Source organism: Ovis canadensis, chromosome 1 (assembly GCF_042477335.2).
Source record: "Ovis canadensis isolate MfBH-ARS-UI-01 breed Bighorn chromosome 1, ARS-UI_OviCan_v2, whole genome shotgun sequence".
In the NCBI taxonomy this organism is placed as follows: domain Eukaryota; kingdom Metazoa; phylum Chordata; class Mammalia; order Artiodactyla; family Bovidae; genus Ovis; species Ovis canadensis.
Window position 1 is genome coordinate 132,896,241 of NC_091245.1, and position 18,877 is coordinate 132,915,117.

Consider the following 18,877-nt stretch of genomic DNA (forward strand, 5'->3'; position numbering starts at 1 on the left):
AGCCAGACCATCTCTTTGTGGTTTGGCTTAGTTTACCAATTGGAAAAGACTTGGATAAAAATATATATATATATATATATACTTTCCCTTAGTATTAGTGAAAAGATAAACATATGCAGCCGTTTTCAATTTGGCAATACTTCTCAAAATTCACATGCATATATCCTGGGCCCAGAAATTCCACATCTAGGTATTTATCCTTCACATATGCTCCAACCAAAACGCACAAAGAGGATATGTACTAAGATGTTTATTGTAGCCTATTGACAATAGCCTAAAAACTGGAAACAACTTCAATGTCAGTCAACTGGGAACTGTTTAAATAAATTAGGGTACATCTCATGGGAATACTTTGCAGCCATTATGATGAATGTGGTAGATTGATCATACTGAAATGGAAGAATGCCCACAATGTTTAATTAAGTGCAAGAGAGAAACCGCAGAATGGTACATGGAATGAGATCTATTTTATGTCAAAATTAAATAGATATATCTTGGGACAGCCCTGGTGGTCCAGGGGCTAAGACTCCGTGATCCAAACACAGAGGGTCTGGGTTCGATCCCTGATCAGGGAACTAGATCCTACATGCCACAACTGAGGGTTCACATGCCACAGCTAAAGACCCTGGGTGCCACAACTGAAAAAAGACCCTGTGTCCCACAGCTAAGAACTAGCACAGCCAAATTAATAATTTTTTTAAAGATATGTAGAAGATATGACATAAGGATACATATAATATGTATAAAGATATGATTAATACATATACACATATATGTGTGCATGCAAAGGTTTCTGAAAAGATTCTTAGAAACTTAGCCCAGGGAGGGCTTCTCTGGTGGTCCAGAGGTTAAGAATCTGCCTTGCAATGCAGGGGACACTGGTTCAATCCCTGGCCTGGAAAAATCCCCCATGTGGAGTAGCAAGTAAGCCCTTGGGTCCCAACCACCGAACCCATGCACCTTAGGGCCCATGCCCTGCGACAAGAGAAGCCACTGCAATGAGAAGCCTGCGCACCTCAGCTAGAGAATAGCCCCTGCTCCAGCCTCCATACTAGAGAAAGGCCTGAGCAGCAAGGAAGACCTGGAGCAGCCAAAAATAAATAAATAATAAGCATTACAAAAAAAAAAAAAGACCTAGCCCAAGGAAAGGGGGCTGGAGCCTTGGGGAGACCAGGTATGACACTGAAAGACAATTACTTTAAAATTTTCCTGTTTGAATTATTTTACAACAAGCACATATATGCTATCCTGTCTCCTTTATTTTTAAACTACTTTTTCAAAGCCAAATCAAGAGCAACAACATAATGCCTTCAGTGCCTCAGCCAGAAACAAGTTTTATCTCTTGATTATCAATGGCTCTTCAGGACCTCTAATTGGGAACAATTTCTTTGCCGAGTTTCTAATCACTGGGCACCACTGAGATTAATCAAACATTGACTCATAAAGAAAATAAAAATAAGATAGGAAATAAGTAAATAAATGAAGAGGGACCCAGAGGGCTTATGTTCCTGCAACACCCTGTCCTTTGTCCCATTTTAATTCTCTCTCCAACATCTTGAGGAAAAATTAGCATCATGCAATGGAACACAGGACTATTTATCTGCAATGGCCCTGTTGACTCAGCGCTTGCTTCAATAGCCGTGAACCAAGTTGGTAGGACAGCAGCCTACTTCACGTGGCCACCATTTCCATGGATTCTGGAAAACGAACAGCAAAGACAGTATATGTGCCAGTATTATGATGATAATGCACACACCAGGTTTTGCTAAAAATACTGGGGACCTGGAATCCACTCATAGCAAGCAAGAGCGTACCTGCAATCAGCATTAGTTAAGAGTAGCAGGAAATTACCAAGTCGTGAAGACAAATTAATGAATTCTGGACCTGACATTCAGGACTTTCAGGCAGCTGGGTCAAGCTGGCATTTCGATATGCAAACCTACTGCTCCAAGGTATAAGGCCAGCTCTCAGGGGAGAGAGAGCAGGGCTAAAGGTACAATCCAATCTTAAACTTCTCTTTAGAGTTGTGAAAGCTTAAGCCATGAGATAAATATTTATATGCTCTGGATTTTTTAAATGAAAAAGAAAAAAAATCCAAAAAGGTGTAATGGAGCAAAATCCTCTCTCACTCCTCAGCCGGAAGGAATAAAATAAGGCTAAACATTTCAAAGAATCATACATTTTCTCATTCTCCCAAAAGCATATGGGGGAGGTCCTGGTACAATCTCTTAGTTACTCCATAAAGATATTATCCATAAAGTTTGTATCCTTTGGTGGAAAATTCTGTAAACCTGAGTCACTGACATCAAAACAGACTCAAAATGTTGCGTGTCAAGCAACATGAATGAACTAAGTTTCTTCCATCCTGGAACCAGCTGTTCTTTTTCCTTGGCAGGCTGAAAACATCATGTGTTATGTGTCATATGTCAGGTGCCGTGAAATGTACATTTCTATTATGTAGCTGTTTGATTTTGGTCACTCAAAACACCCTAAGTGTTTTCCTTAATCACCTTAAGAAAGGCTCATGGGCTTCCCTGGTGGCTCAGCAGTAAAGAATCCACCTGCCAGTGCAGGAGACACGGGTTCAATCCCTGATCCGGGAAGATCCCACACACTGCAGGGCAACCAAGTCTGTGCACCACAGCTACTGAGCCTGTGCTCTAGAGCCCAGGACAGCAGCCACTGAAGCCCACACCCTGGAGCCTGTGCTCTGCAACAAGAGAAGCCACTGCAATGAGAAGCCTCAGCATGGCCACTAGAGAAAAGGCCACGCATCCACAAAGAATCGTGGCGCAGTCAAAATAAATAAATGAAATGGGGAAAAAGAGTGGCTCAAACTTAATTTTTTTACATCTACCCAACAAGTTAATTTCATTATGTTGTTCAGTCCCTATGTCATGTCTGACTCTAATATAATTTGATTATAGCACTCTTATTTGGGATCCAGGCCAGAACTCAGTTGATTGGAATTGGGAAAGCCACAGAAAAGCAGCTGAACTACAAAGGAATCAGAGACTCCACTAATGCAAAAGGCTTTCTAATTAATAATCCCAGATAAATCTTGTGATCCTGGCTTCCTCTAAGGAACTCAAAGTGCTGTACAACAATTATTGAATGAACCACCCAAACACCCTTGCACATCCGCAGGGAGAATGTACTGTAATAGTCACCTAATGGATTGGAAGAACTGGCACTGCAGAAAGGCCATATGATTTACCAAATATTACAAAATGAGTCAGGATGATAACAGAAAATAGTCCTCAATGACTCTGATCTGGTCACTGGCCCGAGCTGAATAAGCACCTTTGTTGTCTGTTTTAACTTTCTCCAGGTAATAGTGACTAGCAAATGATTTAATCTTCTCCCCATTTACTGCTCCTGATTGGTTCTGTTTTGTTCCTCCTTATTTTTACTCTATAAGAATGGAAATGATGCTAGTAATGTTTGAATAGCATCATTATTTCACAAAGTGCTTTTCTAGTCACTGTCTCCTCTAATTAAGCAAACTCCATCTCGGCTTTCTGCATTTCTCTACACCCTGACTCAAGCTGACTTGAAATTGTCAAAAAACACCATACATGAAATGTAACAGGAAGACTGCAATTTCCTTCCAGCTACTGTTTTCCTGATAGACACCCAATATGGATGCACCTGCCATCTTTTGTCCTTTCATTCATCAAATATTCACTGGGCACCACTGTGCATGAGACAAAGCTAAGTACTAAGGATATGAAGATAATTAAGACAGTGTCTTTAAATGAAGGAGCTAATCGTCTAAACATGGAAATAGATTGCCAATATAATATCACAGGTGTCTGAGTGGAGAAATGAATAAAATGTTCTTAGAATATCAATGAGGGAGAAATAAATCCAACTTGAGGGAGTCAGAAAAAGCTACTGTGCTGAATTGCCTTCATTTCCCTTTTACCCCCAGATTCTCTCTCCACCTGCTCTGGATCTCGGGGAGCCAGTCACTGTGGGTGGCACACTCCCTTGCTTGCCCTCCAGCTTTTGGCAGGTGCGGGCAATGGCTAGTTCCACTAGGAAGTCAGAGGACATGCAGAGATATGTAGGTGTTTATTTTCCCAGATCTTTGCCTGATCAATTATAGTTTGACCATGACCATATTATTCTATCAAAAGTCAGCATGCCTGCCCTAAAGTCACAAGTTCACTCTGGGTCATTGTCCCCTTACTTAGTTCCTCGTCCAGTCCTGTCCTTACTAACTCCAGACAGCTTTGCCATATTTGTCTTGTTTTTAAAGTAAAAGTGTTAGTCACTCAGTCATGTCCAACTCTTTGCAACCTCATGGACTCTAGCCTTCTCTTCCAGGCTCCTTTGTCCATGGAATTCTCCAGGCAAGAATACTGGAGTGGGTAGCCATTCCCTTCTCCAGGGGATCTTCCTGACCCAGGGATCACACCCAGGTCACCCACATTGCAGGCAGATTCTTTACTGTCTGAGCCACCAGACAGCCCTTGTGTTATCTTAACTCTTGATCTTAACTCTTTGTAAATAATTTGTGAAGATTTTCAAGGAGAATGGCTGAATGAGTTTTTAGTGGAGATTTATTAAGAAAGGATGACCCTGGAAGCAGGGGGTTCATAATTCGAAGCTGCTGGGATCTTGAATTCGTGATGATAGTTCAGGATGGAAAAGAAACACTTGGCTTTTGAGATATCTTTGCAAGTTGAATTGCTTGGCTCAACTAGATATTGAGGAGGGGGAGGGAATATGAGTGAAGTAGAAGGTAACTTCCAGCTCTTCAAAAATATGTTTCTTAAAAAATTTTAAAGTTATATTGGTGAGTGATATGTTTTTAATTGAAGATAATTTGGCAAAAACAAAAAAAAATGCTGCTGTTTATTAAGTGCCCTGCCCTTGCATTTGGTAGGAAATCAACAGTGACCTTCAAGACGGTTTGCAACGCAAAATCTGCCACCTGAACACAAGTATTCTCAGGTACACTTCTCTCTCCATGGCCACAGATTCAACTGCCAGGGCCTCTCATGGAAGATGTTCAGCCACCCAAAGCCATGTAAAATAGCAGAAAAGATCACACAGCTTTGGGGTCAATCTTATGCACTGAAGTCAATATATTTTAAAATGATCTATCTGAAATTATCCATCATTCAGTCTAAATATAATGGAATGTGGATGAGAACATATCATATTCTAGCATTTATATGAATGATAACAAAGCTGGCGTTATTATGCTAAGTGAAATAAGTCAGACAAAGAAAGACAAATACCATGTGATTGTTACATCTCCAAGATCATACTGCTCACTGTGGGGCAAGCCAATCAATTGAGGGACAAAGTGTTGGGACAAAGAAAGACGACTTTATTCAGAAAGGCAGCAGACCAAGATTGCGGACTTCCGTCCCAAAGAACCTTTCTGTCTGGGTTTCGATGCCAGTTTCTTTTGTAGAGCAGAGAGGGGAAAGTGAGAAGGTAAAGTAAAAGAAGTGATTGCTATTGTTTAGTCACTGAGTCATGTCCACCCTTTTGTGACCCCATGGACTGCAGCATGCCAGGCTCCTTGTACTCCACTATCTCCCAGAGTTTGCTCAAACTCACTTCCATTGAGTTGGTGATGGTACCTAACCATTTCATCCTTTGCTGCCCCCTTCTCTTTTTTCCTTCAATCTTTCTCAACACTGAGGTCTTTTCCAATGAGTTGGCTCTTAGCATCAGGTGGCCAAAGTATTACAGCTTCAGCTTCAGCAACCCTGAATACTCAGGATTGATTTCCTTTACAATTGACTGGTTTACGTTGTTGCAAATATTTCCTGGTTCCAGTCAGACTCTGGAGGGGATGCATTAATTTCTTCCTTCCTGAAGGCATTCATAGGTGGGTCTGGTCAGCATATTTTCTAAGAGCTTAAACAAAGGTATTTTAGCTTAATGCTCAGACATGGGAGGCAAGTTTCCAGGAGATGGGCCATTATATACACTTTAAGCTACAAGCAGCATCTCTTTAGTGATTAACTTATAACAAAAACAATAGAATACAAACATTAAAGTAAAAGAACCAGATCCAATATGGAGTCAGATTGGTTCTTCCCTTTATGTGGTCTAACTTATACGTGGAATCTAAAAAAGACCAGACTCACAGAAACAGAGATCAGATTGGTGGTTGAGGGTTGGGTTTAAGTGAAGGGGTAGTCAAACAGTTCAAACTTCTAAGTTATATGATAAATAAGGTCTGGGACTGTAATGCACACCCTAATGACTCTAGCCAATACTGTACTGACTATCGAAAGTTGCTAAAGAAGTAAATCTTAATAGTTCTTATCACAAAGGAAAAAACTGTACCTGGGTGAGGTGATGGAAGGAAAGCGACTGCGGTGATCATTTCACAATGCAAACATATATCAAATCATAATGTTTGCATATCTGAAACATATACAGTGTTCAGTTCAGTTCAGTCGCTCAGTCGTGTCAACTCTTTGTGACGCAGTACGCCAGGACTCCCTGTCCATCACCAACTCCCGGAGTACACTCAGACTCACGTCCATCGAGTCAGTGATGCCATCCAGCCATCTCATCCTCTGTCATCCCCTTCTCCTCCTGCCCCCAATCCCTCCCGGCATCAGAGTCTTTTCCAATAAGTCAACTCTTCTCATGAGATGGCCAGAGTACTGGAGTTTCAGCTTTAGCATCATTCCTTCCAAAGAAATCTCACGGTTGATCTCCTTCAGAATGGACTGGTTGGATCTCCTTGCAGTCCAAGGGACTCTCAAGAGTCTTCTCCAACACCACAGTTCAAAAGCATCAATTCTTTGGCGCTATCTCAATAAAACTGAGGTGAGGAAGAACTCCTGTTATTGTTGCTTTCTCTCTAGGGCTCTGCTACTCCTGTAGCCGGTCATCAAGAGGAAATGAATGCCAACAGACCCAAGAGCTGGACTTGCGTGATCAGAGTCGCCCTCCCTGTCCCCTCCCCCGCCCTGGAGATATACATTCTGCCCACCATTTCCATTTGTTGTTAATGTTCAGTCCTTAAGTCATGTCCAACTCTTTGCAACCTCATGGACTGCAGCACACCAGCCTTCCCTGTCCTTCACCATCTCCTGGAGTTTGCTCAAACTCATATCCATTGAGCTGGTGATGTCATCTCATCTCTTCCCCTCATGCCCTCAATCTTTCCTAGCATTAGGGTCTTTTCTAATGAGTAGGCTCTTCACATCAGATGGACCATTTCAAGGAGTTAGCCTCGAAAAAGCAATGTGTTACAGAGACCATCTGGACTGAACACCAGACTGAACACCATTCAGTTCAGTTCAGTTCAGTCGCTCAGTCGTGTCCGACTCTTTGCAACCCCATGAATCACAGCACACCAGGCCTCCCTGTCCATCACCATCTCCCAGAGTTCACTCAAACTCACGTCCATCAAGTCGGTGATGCCATCCAGCCATCCCATCCTCTGTCGTCTGTCCTCTGTTATCCCCTTTTCCTCCTGCCTCCAATCCCTCCTAGCATCAGAGTCTTTTCCAATGAGTCAACTCTTCGCATGAGGTGGCCAAAGTACTGGAGTTTCAGCTTTAGCATCATTCTTTCCAAAGAACACCCAGGGCTGATCTCCTTTAGAATGGACTGGTTGGATCTCCTCGCAGTCCAACCATTAAGGCCTCTATATAGACTCTTAAGATTCTGGCAGGTAGTTTCAGAGATCTACTTGTCTTGCTGGCTGTCCTTGACAAGTCTCATACGTAAGTTCCCTTGCTTATTAAAACTGCCACCTGACAATCTCAAGAGGTCAGCCTCTTTTTTCAACTTCTCCTTGCCCTCTGGCTATGGAGACCAATTTCAGATTTCACCCAGGAAGCTCCCAAGGGAGCAAACCCACAGCTGACCACTTAAATTTTCCATTAACCTCAAGAACACAAAGTGCAAACAAAGTCTGCTTTAATTTTATCATCAGACTATTTTTCACATGGCTGAAATTCCTAGAGAAATGCTTGTAAAATATATACTTACAAATATAGACCTAAGGGAGAGTGAAATTTCAGAGGTTATAAAAAAATACATCTTTCTTTCTGGAATATTAATAATTAGGTATTATAATCAAATTACAAATGCATTCCATTTCCATCAAAAATGGAAATTGGACCTTAACAAATATTCATACTCAAATAAAAACAGGGGCTCAAATAACCTTAACATTTCTTTCATTTATGAAATCAGAGAGAAAGGATTTTCTTAGGTCTGCATAAGAAAATCCTTTTCTTCAAATAAAATCGCACTGAGTCCAGGAAGTAACTTTTTTGGAGGTATTCTGGCACAATGCAGCATGTGAAATGCAGGGGAAAAGAATGACAGGTGCAAAAATGTGCATAGAAGGATATTGATCACACTATTCATAATAGCCGAAAAGCACATGCATTAGTGATCAATAATAGAGACCAAGGTGATGGTTCTTTTGTTCAGTCTCATGTTGTTGTTATTTAAGTCACTCGGTCATGTCCCACTCTTTGCAACCCCATGGACTGTAGCCTGCCAGGCTCCTCTGTCCATGGGATTTCCCAGGCATGAATACTAGAGTGAGCTGCCATTCCTTTTCCCAGGGGATCTTCCTGACCCAGGGATTGAACCTGAGTTTCCTGCATTGCAGGCAGATTCTTTACTACTGGGTCATCTGGGAAGCCTTGACACAGCCAACTCTTATACTAGAGGCACTAATACAACACTGGGTATTGCCTATGGTCTACCCTTTTCTCTGGAGTTCTTGATGCTCTTTCTTGTCTGCCGCCCTTGATCACTGCAAAGGCTTTCCTTAACACTGAATTTTGAAAAGAAAGATTAGTATCGCTTCCAGAAGGCACAGGGGCTTCTTATGCAAATTATCTCCCACCACTAGCATCTAATTCTGCATTCCAAGAGAAAGGGCAAACTTGAAAAGTGACACAGCCCTTGAAATGTGACTCAGATTGAAAACATGTGTTTACATCTTCTGTTCTCTAGCAAAACACTGCTAAAGTGATGATTTTTTTTTTTAATTCACCTGAACAGAAAGGAGATGAGGAGAGGAGACTACAGCCATCAAGCCTGGATGCCAAAAAATAGACAGCAAAGTTGTGACTGAGATAGAGAGAAATAGGTCATACATACAGGTTAGCAATTGGAAGGGCATCGGCTTTCTTAACAGAAGCACTGGACCCAAGAAGAAAGTAAAGCAATGCCTTCATTTACCCTGAGGGAAAATGATGTCCAACTGGGAATTCTATATTGAGCCACAGTCTTTACTAGAGTATGAGAGTAAAATAAAGATTTTTTTTCCAGACATGCAAAATTTCCAAAAGCATTTACCTCCTGTTCAGCTTTCCTCAGGAAGCTATCACAAGTAAGTGTTATCGCTCATTAGAGTTTACTAAGAAAGCAAAAACAGAAACTCGGGCTCCATTTCAGAAGCAGCAACATAATTTGCAGGATGAGACCAGAGATCAAATGAAAATACCAGAATCCTTGCTCCAAATTTATTAAGGGTTTCAAGATGAAGACAGCAAGGCAGAAGCCTTCTAAGTGCAATTGCATGGGACACAGACCCCATGAAACCAGCCCTGGGTCCAATCCAGAACAGGGAAGAGAGAATTCCCAGGATGATGATGAAGGGAGAGCCCAAGACAGTAGCTTTGAAGCTAGTCTAGACAATCACCAGTGCACCCTGGAGCCCGAAAATGGGATCCCAGGTAGTGCCAATAGAAAAGAAGCTGCCTGCCAAAGCAGGAGATGCAAGAGATGCAAGTTCAATCCCTGGATTGGGAAGATCCTCTGGAGGAAGAAATGGCAACCCACTCCAGTATTCTTATCTGGGAGACCACATGGACAGAAGAGTTTGGGGGGCTATACAGTCCATGCAGTTGAGACAGCTGGACACTACTGAACATGCATGCACTTTAGCACCTACTCTAGCAAGAAAGGTATCTTCAAGGAAAAGAATAAATTACTCAATGTGTTGTAAAGGATTAAGAGGACATTTCAACTTCTTGGGGGAAGTATATAGAATTAATGATGGACACAGCTTAAGCAACTTTCCAGTGAAATTCGTTACTGGCAAATGTCAATAGTTTATGACAAACTTGCCACAGAGCAAAGGCACTGTGCTCCAGAGCTGTGAAGACAGATAAATAAGAGAATGACCTCCAAGCACTCATAGTCATAAGGATATAAGTGTGAGTCAAAGCCCATCTTGGTAGAACAGTGGGACTTTTCTTGGAATTTGAGATGACGAGGGGCCTTCTGGCAAAATATAAAACAACATATACAAAGGTATGACAGAGCATAAACAATTCGGAACAAACCTGGATGAACTGAACTATTGGCTAATGACGAATGCCAGAATGGAGAAATGTTCTCGACTTTTCCCTCAACCACTTTCACAAATTTCCATTCCAAGATCAATGTGCTAGAAATATTAAATGCAAGCGAATGATTCCTATTTGGGATCCTATTAGGACCAGTAAAACAGCACATTTTGTTTTGTGCATATTGATTCCAGTGTATTGATTTTAATTTATTTGCTATAATTAAACTTACATAATTATCACAAGGAAATTCAGTGAAGACAGGCACAGGCATTTCTGTCCCACCAGTTCTCTATGTTGCTGTAGATTCTCTGTAGAATTTATTGAGATTCTCTGGTAGCTTGAAGGCAGGCATTCAGGGTCAAAGCAGAAGGCTCCCCAATAGCAAGGGAAGAAAGTAAGAAGCACAATTCAGGGCAGAATTATTTTTCCTTTCAAAGTAGCTTTATTACTGTTCTTATGATACATGCTGGGTTTTGTTTTTTTTTTTTTAAGTTCTATCAGTAAAGGAAATCTTAAAGGAGAAATTAAAAAGTAATCCCAAATCCCACCATTTGAGAGGTAAGGCCTATTTACTTTTACCTGTTATCCTGCTAGACATCTCCCTGAGTGCATAAATACAAAGAGAAGAAGACAAATACTAACACAAATGTTACTCTGTGATCCACTTCATTCATTCTATGCTGCTGGTGCTGCTGCTGCTGCTAAGTCGCTTTAGTCGTGTCCGACTCTGTGCGACCCCACAGACGGCAGCCCACCAGGCTCCGCCGTCCTACATCATGGTATTTTTATATGTCAAAATAATTATTTCTTTATCATTGCTTTAATAAATGCATAGTATATAATCTCACGTATACAATAACTTATTTTAAAAATACTTCTCTTGCTGAGTGTACTCCCAATTTATCTTTACTATAAAAATACCTACAGTAACTTAAGTACACATCATGGGTTCATGCTAAGTCGCTTCAGTCATATCCAACTCTGCAACCCTATGGACTATAGCCCGCCAGGCTCATCTGTCCATGGGGACTCTCCAGGCAATCTGGAGTGAGTTGCCATGTCCTCCTACAGGGAATCTTCCAGACCCAGGGATTGAACCCGAGTCTCTAATGTCTTCTGCATTGGCAGGCGGGTTCTTCACCACTAGTGCCACCTAGGAAGCCCAAGTACACATTAGTCATGTCTGACTCTTTGCCACCCCCTGGACTGTAGCCAGCCAGGGTCCTCTGTCCCTGGGATTTTCCACACAAGATACTGGAGTGGGTTGCCATTTCCCTCTCCAGGGGATCTTCCTGATCCAGGGATTGACCCCTGGTCTCCCACATTTCAGGCAGACTCCTTACCATCCGAGCCACCAGGGAAGTCCAAGTACACATCATAGTTCTCTAATGATCTCCTTCAGGTAAATTCCAGTAAGCGGATTTGTTGGCTCAAAAAGAACAAAACTGCCATTTGTCATCCAAAGTTGGTTTTTTTAAAATCAATAAGTATATACAAATGCCAATAAGTATATGAAAAGATATTCAGCATTATTAGCCATCAGGGAAATGCAAGTCAAAAACCACAATGAGATATTACTTCATACTCACTCCCCCAGACAGATAACTACTAGTGGAGAAATTGGAGCCCTCAAACATTACTGGTGGGAATGTAAACTGGTGCAGCCACTTTGGACAACAGTCCGGCAGTTTCTCAAAAAGAGTTATTTGATGACACAGTGATTGTATTCCTAGCTCCAAAAACTTAAAATTGAGGACTGAAACAGACATTTGCACACCAACATTCATTGCAGCATTATTTGCAATAGACAAAAAGTAGTAACAACCCAAGTTTCCATCAACAGATATATGGATAAACAAAAGTGGTATATCCATAGCTGCCAAATCACTTCAGTCATGTCCGACTCTGTGTGACCCCATAGACGGCAGCCCACCAGGCTCCCCTGTCCCTGGGATTCTCTAGGCATGAACACTGGAGTGGGTTGCTATTTCCTTCTCCAATGCATGAAAGTGAAGGGTGAAAGTGAAGTCACTCAGTAACGCCTGACTCTGAGCGACCCCATGGACTGCAGCCTACCAAGCTCCTCCATCCATGGGATTTTCCAGGCAAGAGTACTGGAGTAGGGTGCTGGAGTGGTATATCCATAGAGTTGAGTATTATTCATCCATAAAATGAAAAGAAGTTCTAATAGAGGCTGCACCATGGAAGAACGCTGGAAACATCATGCTAAGTGAAATTAGCCAGACACACAATGACAGCTATGGCATGACCCTAATCATGTGTAATATCTATAATAGACAAATTCATAGAGACAGAAAGGAGATTAGAGGTTATCAGCAAATGAGTGAATTACTGCTTGATAGGTACATTACTATTTGTGGGAAAGAAAAGTTTCAGAAATAGATACTTATGACTATTGCATGGCATTGTGAGTATAATTAATTCCACTGAATTATACATTTAAAATGGTTAAAATGGCAAATATTATGTTATATATGTTTTACCACAATGAAAAAAATGAAAACATGTTTAAGTTTTAAATTTTTAAAAAGGATTCAGTATGATACATTCTGTAATGTGGATAAACCTTGAAAACATTTTGCAAAATGAAATAGGCTGGTCACAAAAGACAACATATTTATTGTATGATTTCAATCTATATAAAATATCTGGAATTCGCAAATCTGCAGAGACACAGAGTAGACTAGTGGTTGTCTAGGGCTGGAGGTTGGAGATAAGGTGGGATGAAAAGAGGAGGGACTACTGATGGGTTCAGGGTTTTTTTTTTTTAATGGGATGGGGGCTGTGAAAGTGTTCTGAAATTAATTGTGGTGAAGGTTGTGACTCTGTGAATATATGAAAAACCACTGAAATATATACTATAAATAGGTGAATTGTATGCTATGTGAAGTATATCTTAAGAAACCTGTTGGATTTTTTAATCGTAGATTTCTCCATGATGGAAGAGTTGAAACATTTTTTCCTTACATATTAGCCATTTTTGTTTATTCTATTGTAAATGGCTCATTCATGTTCTTTGTTCTGGTGGTTTTGTTTTTGCTTTTATTAAAAATTCACTCAGAGTCTACATGGACAAGTGTTTTTTTAAGTACATTATTTTCTGCTGGAAAATACTGCAGGTGGCATGCCTCAAGCCAGAGGAGAAGGCCAGTTCTGAAGCCGCTGACAGTCTAACAGGTTGAATTGATTTTATCTGCAGCAGAGTAAACACAGCATGGAAGGGCAGCACACAGAGAACACTCCTGGAATTCTTCAGCGCCCTACGAGGTGTTTTACAAATATGACCTCACGTCATCCATCACACCCCTTCACGAAGGAAAGAGGTCAAGTTCCCCAAGGTTACACAGCCAGCTGTTGCAACTGGGATTTGAAACGAGTACTCTCTGCCTTCGAAGTTCTAGTCCATCCTAACTGCCCACTGTAGAGTACTGATCATATAAGCATGACCAGCAATAGGAAGTTGAATGACGCCCTTTGTAATTTCTGAGTTCCGGCACTTAACGACTGCAGTAATGCTGAGCAACAGCTGGCAATACGAAACTGAAACTGCCAAAATGTTCATTTCCTTCACTGCTCCCAGGGACGCCATGTGGAGAAACTTACCAACACAAATATAAATCATTCAAGGTCCCTTGAATGTCCCTGTAGGGAATTACTGATATTAGACTCTCTGGGCTTCCCAGGTGGCACAGTGGTAAAGAATCTGCCTGCCAATGCAGGAGACACAAGAGACACAAGTTCAATCCCTGGGTCAGGAAGATTCCCTGGAGAAGGGAAAGGCAACCCCCTCCAGTCTTCTCACCTGGAGAATCCCATGGAGAGAGGAGCCTGGCAGGCTACATACAGTCCATGCGGTCGAAGTCAGACATGACTTTAGTGACTGAGCACACACACATTGGGTCCAAAGGGTTACAGCTGGTCATTTCTGCCCAGCCAAAGCTCTGATTCAAAACGTAGCAGAATAGGTCAAATGTCACACAGACCAAGAAATGCCAAAGTCACATTTCTGAAAAAAGACACACAGCCAACCAAAGGGCTAGTAAATATCTTACTTGGAAAATGAATGTATAGATTCCATGGGATTAGATTATATATCTGTATAATTAGGGATAGTGTCATATGAAGATCAAATTTCTTCATTGAAAGGAATCTTAGAGTTTATCTCTTCATAGGTTTTGTTTAATAGATGCAGAAACTGAGATCCAGAAATTGTAACTGACTATATTACTTAGAACAATCTCTGCAGAGAAGACAGCAGATTTCTGCTGACTCCAAACCCCTAGACTGGCTGCCTTTCCTCCTCACTCGAAAAAAAAACCTCCCAAGTCAGTTTTCGATGGCAAAACCATATCCTGTGAATTTAATATCTTTTAGCTCTCTGTGCTGTGCTGAGAATTGTTCAACTCTAACTCCCTTTAGCTATGAAGACTGGAAGAGAATACAATTTTCAATATTGCTCCTGTTTTCAAGTCACATGTCCTCAGGTTGCCAAAAGTCTCCCGTCTGTGAAACATGAAATGAAATGCCAGGATGCTATTTTTGATTGACATAGACAGCAGGAAGCAGATTTATATCCATTGGCAAAACTGCATGCTGATAGTGAGAGATTGCTGGTGATGACACAAACGGTACCACACTGCCTTGACAAAGAGTCCACTTTTCCTGTTGACTGTGAGAAGAGTGCTTCCTTTGGGCTCCACTTTCTAAAATCAGACATTTATTTTATTTTTAAATTAACTATAAATGTAGTTGTACAATAAGTGTTATTCAGCAAAGAAGAATGAAAAGAACCACAAATGGAAGTCAGGAAAACATTTGCTTTTCATCAACTTCCATCTCATCGACGTTTCCTTCACCTGGAAATTAACTGTCTTCATATAACTTAATTTTTTAAAATACTTCAACAAACAGATAGTGGCTTCGTTGGTGGTTCAGTGGTAAAGAATCTGCCTGCCAGTGCGGGAGATGCAGGTTTGATCCCTGGGTTGGGAAAATCCACTGGAGGGGGAAATGGCAACCTACTTTGGTATTCTTGCCTAGAAAATCCCATGGAAAGAGGAGCCTGGTGGGCTACAGTCCATGGGGTCACAAAAGAGTTGGTCAGACACTACTGATCAACTAAACAACAACAGTGAAAAAAAAAATATTACTGTATATATACATATTGTACTGTATGTGTATACACACACACGCACACACACACACACACACACAGAGCTATATCTTCTTTTTACCCATTCAATTACCAATTGGTCATTTTTCACAACCATGTAGTTTAAACTACAAATACGAATTTACACTTATCTAGCCAAGAAGAATCTGTAGTATGGTCTTTTATCTTAACTCTGCTTTTATAGTCTTTTATGTTCTAAGGGATTAAACTACTTCTAGACGTCAGTGTTTTTATGTTAGTTTTTTCCCAAGTTGATTTTGTTTCACTCTTTCAGTTCATGCCATTGTTTGCTGACATAGTGAAATGTGACTTCCTGCACAATAACCAGCCAACTGGAGAACATATTATCTGGAAACTAGGAATGCAAGCAATAAAGAACATCAGGACCCACTAAAAATAGAAGGTTTTATCCTTTCAGTTTAGTCATCTTTGTTTGGGAAAAAAATTTCTTACTTCAGCTCATCGTGAGTCTGGGTTTGTTTTTTTAAAAAAAACATAGTGGAGGGAACAATTCAATGTGAAAGTTATTTTTTAACTTTTTTTTTTAACCCATCAAATTTCAGTGTACATAGTTAATAACCACTTCAAATTGCTACGCCCGGAGAAACTACTCTTACCTAATTGCCTGCCAAGACTCATAAAGCACCTCTGTGTCACTGGCAATTCATTGTTCCATTGATATCATAACTCACATTGATATTTTCTGGCTCTCATCTTTTACACTCACTGATGCTCACTTCCTTTCATTTTGCACATCCAGTAGTTCCAAAATTAAGGGCTATGCCTTGGTCAGACAAGTTTAGTGGGTTCTTTCTTCTTTTTTTTGAAAAAAAAAAAAATCATTTCTTTCTTTTTATTTGGGGCTGCGCTGCGTCTTCGTGGCTGTGCGCTGGCTTTCTCTGTTGTGCCAAGTGGGGGCTGCTCTCTAGCTGCAGCGTGCAGGCTTCCTAGGGCGTGGCTCCTCCTCTTGCAGAGCACGGGCTCTAGGCACACAGGCTTCAGCAGCTGTGGCTCACGGCCTTTACTGCCCCAAGGGATGTGCAGTCCTGGACCAGGGAGCCAACCCAAGTCCCCTGCCTTGGCAAGCAGATTCTTAACCACTGGACCACCAGGGAAGTCCCTTCTTGGAGGTTCTTTACAAGTTCTCCTAAGTGCATTTTCTCTTGCTGTACACCACACACCAACATACACACACGTATGCATGCGTGTGCACACACACAGACTTTAAATGGTTGAATGTCATCTCCTCTGAGTGGAAATCTTTCATCACATGTAAAGCATTTCATTTTCCTACTGATCTACAGTGCCGTTTAAAGCTACTCCAAAACCTCCCGATGCGACAGACTGGTGATCAAACCACTTTATCGCAAAATGCCAGAATCTTTACAAGATCACAGCTAATGAGTTCGTTTCCAGCGTGTGTCATGCGGCTCAGTTCCCAGAACCAAATCGTATCTGTCAGTTCTTTTCGCAGCAGCACGCATCTTCTCTGCTTGTGCAGAGTCATGTGGTGGCCAGCACTGTGCAATGGGAAACAGCTCCTATCAGGACACCTCCCTCGTTCTCCCCCAGATGACTCTGCGCGACGAGAAGAAAGAATGTTCACACCTGCCAATTCTGCCAAATTTCATCCTCTCATGCCGCACACCAATTAGTTTTACATTCTCTCAAGGAAGATGAGAGTGCGAAAAGCTGTCTTTTGGCAGCAACGTGATTGTCCTCGACTATCACAGAGGAGGGAAGACTTCATCTTCACTAGGGGAACAGAGGGGTTTCCCAGGTGGTTCAGTGGTAAAGAATCTGCCTCCAATGCAGGAGACGCAAGAGATGCAGGTTCGATCCCTGGGCCGGGAAGATCCCCTGGAGGAGGAAATGTGACCTACTCCAGTATTCTTGCTTGGAAACTCCATGGACAGAGGAGCCAGGTGGGCGACAGTCCTGGGGGTCACAAAGAGTTGGATATGAACTAATGACTGAACACACCCTCAGGAGACTGGAGAAAAGTTTGAGACCTGATGGGAAATGCTTTCTGGACAGAGGAGAGTTTCCTCGGATGTGTCAGTCCACTATAAGCTCAGTAGACATGGCAACCCAGCTCAGGTGGATCAAACTCCTTACTCTTCTCAACATCACTTCCTGGGACATGATGGGACCTGAGCAAAGGTAGAAACTTGATCTATGAGGGCTGCAGGACCCAAGTCTGGCCAGGTTAAATGCCACAAAGAAATCAGTTATACAGAAATCAGTCCACTTCAGTTATAGGGCTGCCACCTCAACTGCAGTTTACAATTCTGTTTGAAAAATGTACTTTTGGATCATTTTCTAGAACATGGCTAAGACATTACACTCCGATTGCATCTGCCTTTGCAAAAAATTAATACAATATTCTGTAAAACTGTACAGCTTACAGTGACAAGCTATTGAATTTATAGCCTGCATCAGCCTCACAGATCTTAAAGTAACTCAAAAGAACCATCTGAATGATTAAATAGTAATCTGTTTGGAAAATTGTTTTCTCCATCAAAGATCATCTCCTAATATCTTTAAGCCAACCAGTTCCTCCCTGGGTTTTTAAGCCCTGATGCTACTACTAATGTGGGAAAATGCCACATTTTTTTCTGACAGTGGTATGAACTTTTTAACTAGTTTCATTGCTTCATTGAGGATCATATTCTTGAAAATTTCAAAAGAAATGTTATTGCTGTCAAGTCAGCACTCAGCATTCATGTAAATGATATGACACTGTTATTCATAATAAATGTATTTTTGGTGTTAGTCCCCACTTCTAGCACAGCGCTCCTAAAACTCTTGGAATTTCCTAAAGGTGATTTGTTAAATTAATGAGGTGACTTTTTCAAAGTGTCGAGAATGGGGTCTGTTGGCCAGGGAAACCAAGCTTGGGATTAGAGTGTTGAAACTTACAGGCTCACCGACCCTCAACTTCCAAGGAGGTGAGAGGGGCTGGAGACTGAATTCAGTCATCAGTGGCCAGTGATGTAATCAATCATGCTTAAGTAATGAAGCCTCCATAAAAACCCAAAGGACAGGATTGGGAGGGCTTCTGGGTTGGTGACTACATAAGGATTTGGGGAGAGTGGTCCTCATGAGAGCATGGAAGCTTCTCACCTTTCCCCCTTCTCTCACCCTGTGCATCTCTTCCACTGGCTCTTCTTGAGTTATATCCTTTTAGAATAAACAGGTAACTCAGTAAGTAAAATGTTTCCCTGAGTTGCTGCGCTGCAGTAGTAAATTAGTCAAACTTGAGGAGGTCACTAGAACTAAGGAAGTCACTTTAGCTGATCAGTCAGAAGCACAAGTGATAAACTGGACTTGCAGTTGACATCTGAAGTTGGGGGACGGAGCAGTGTTGTAG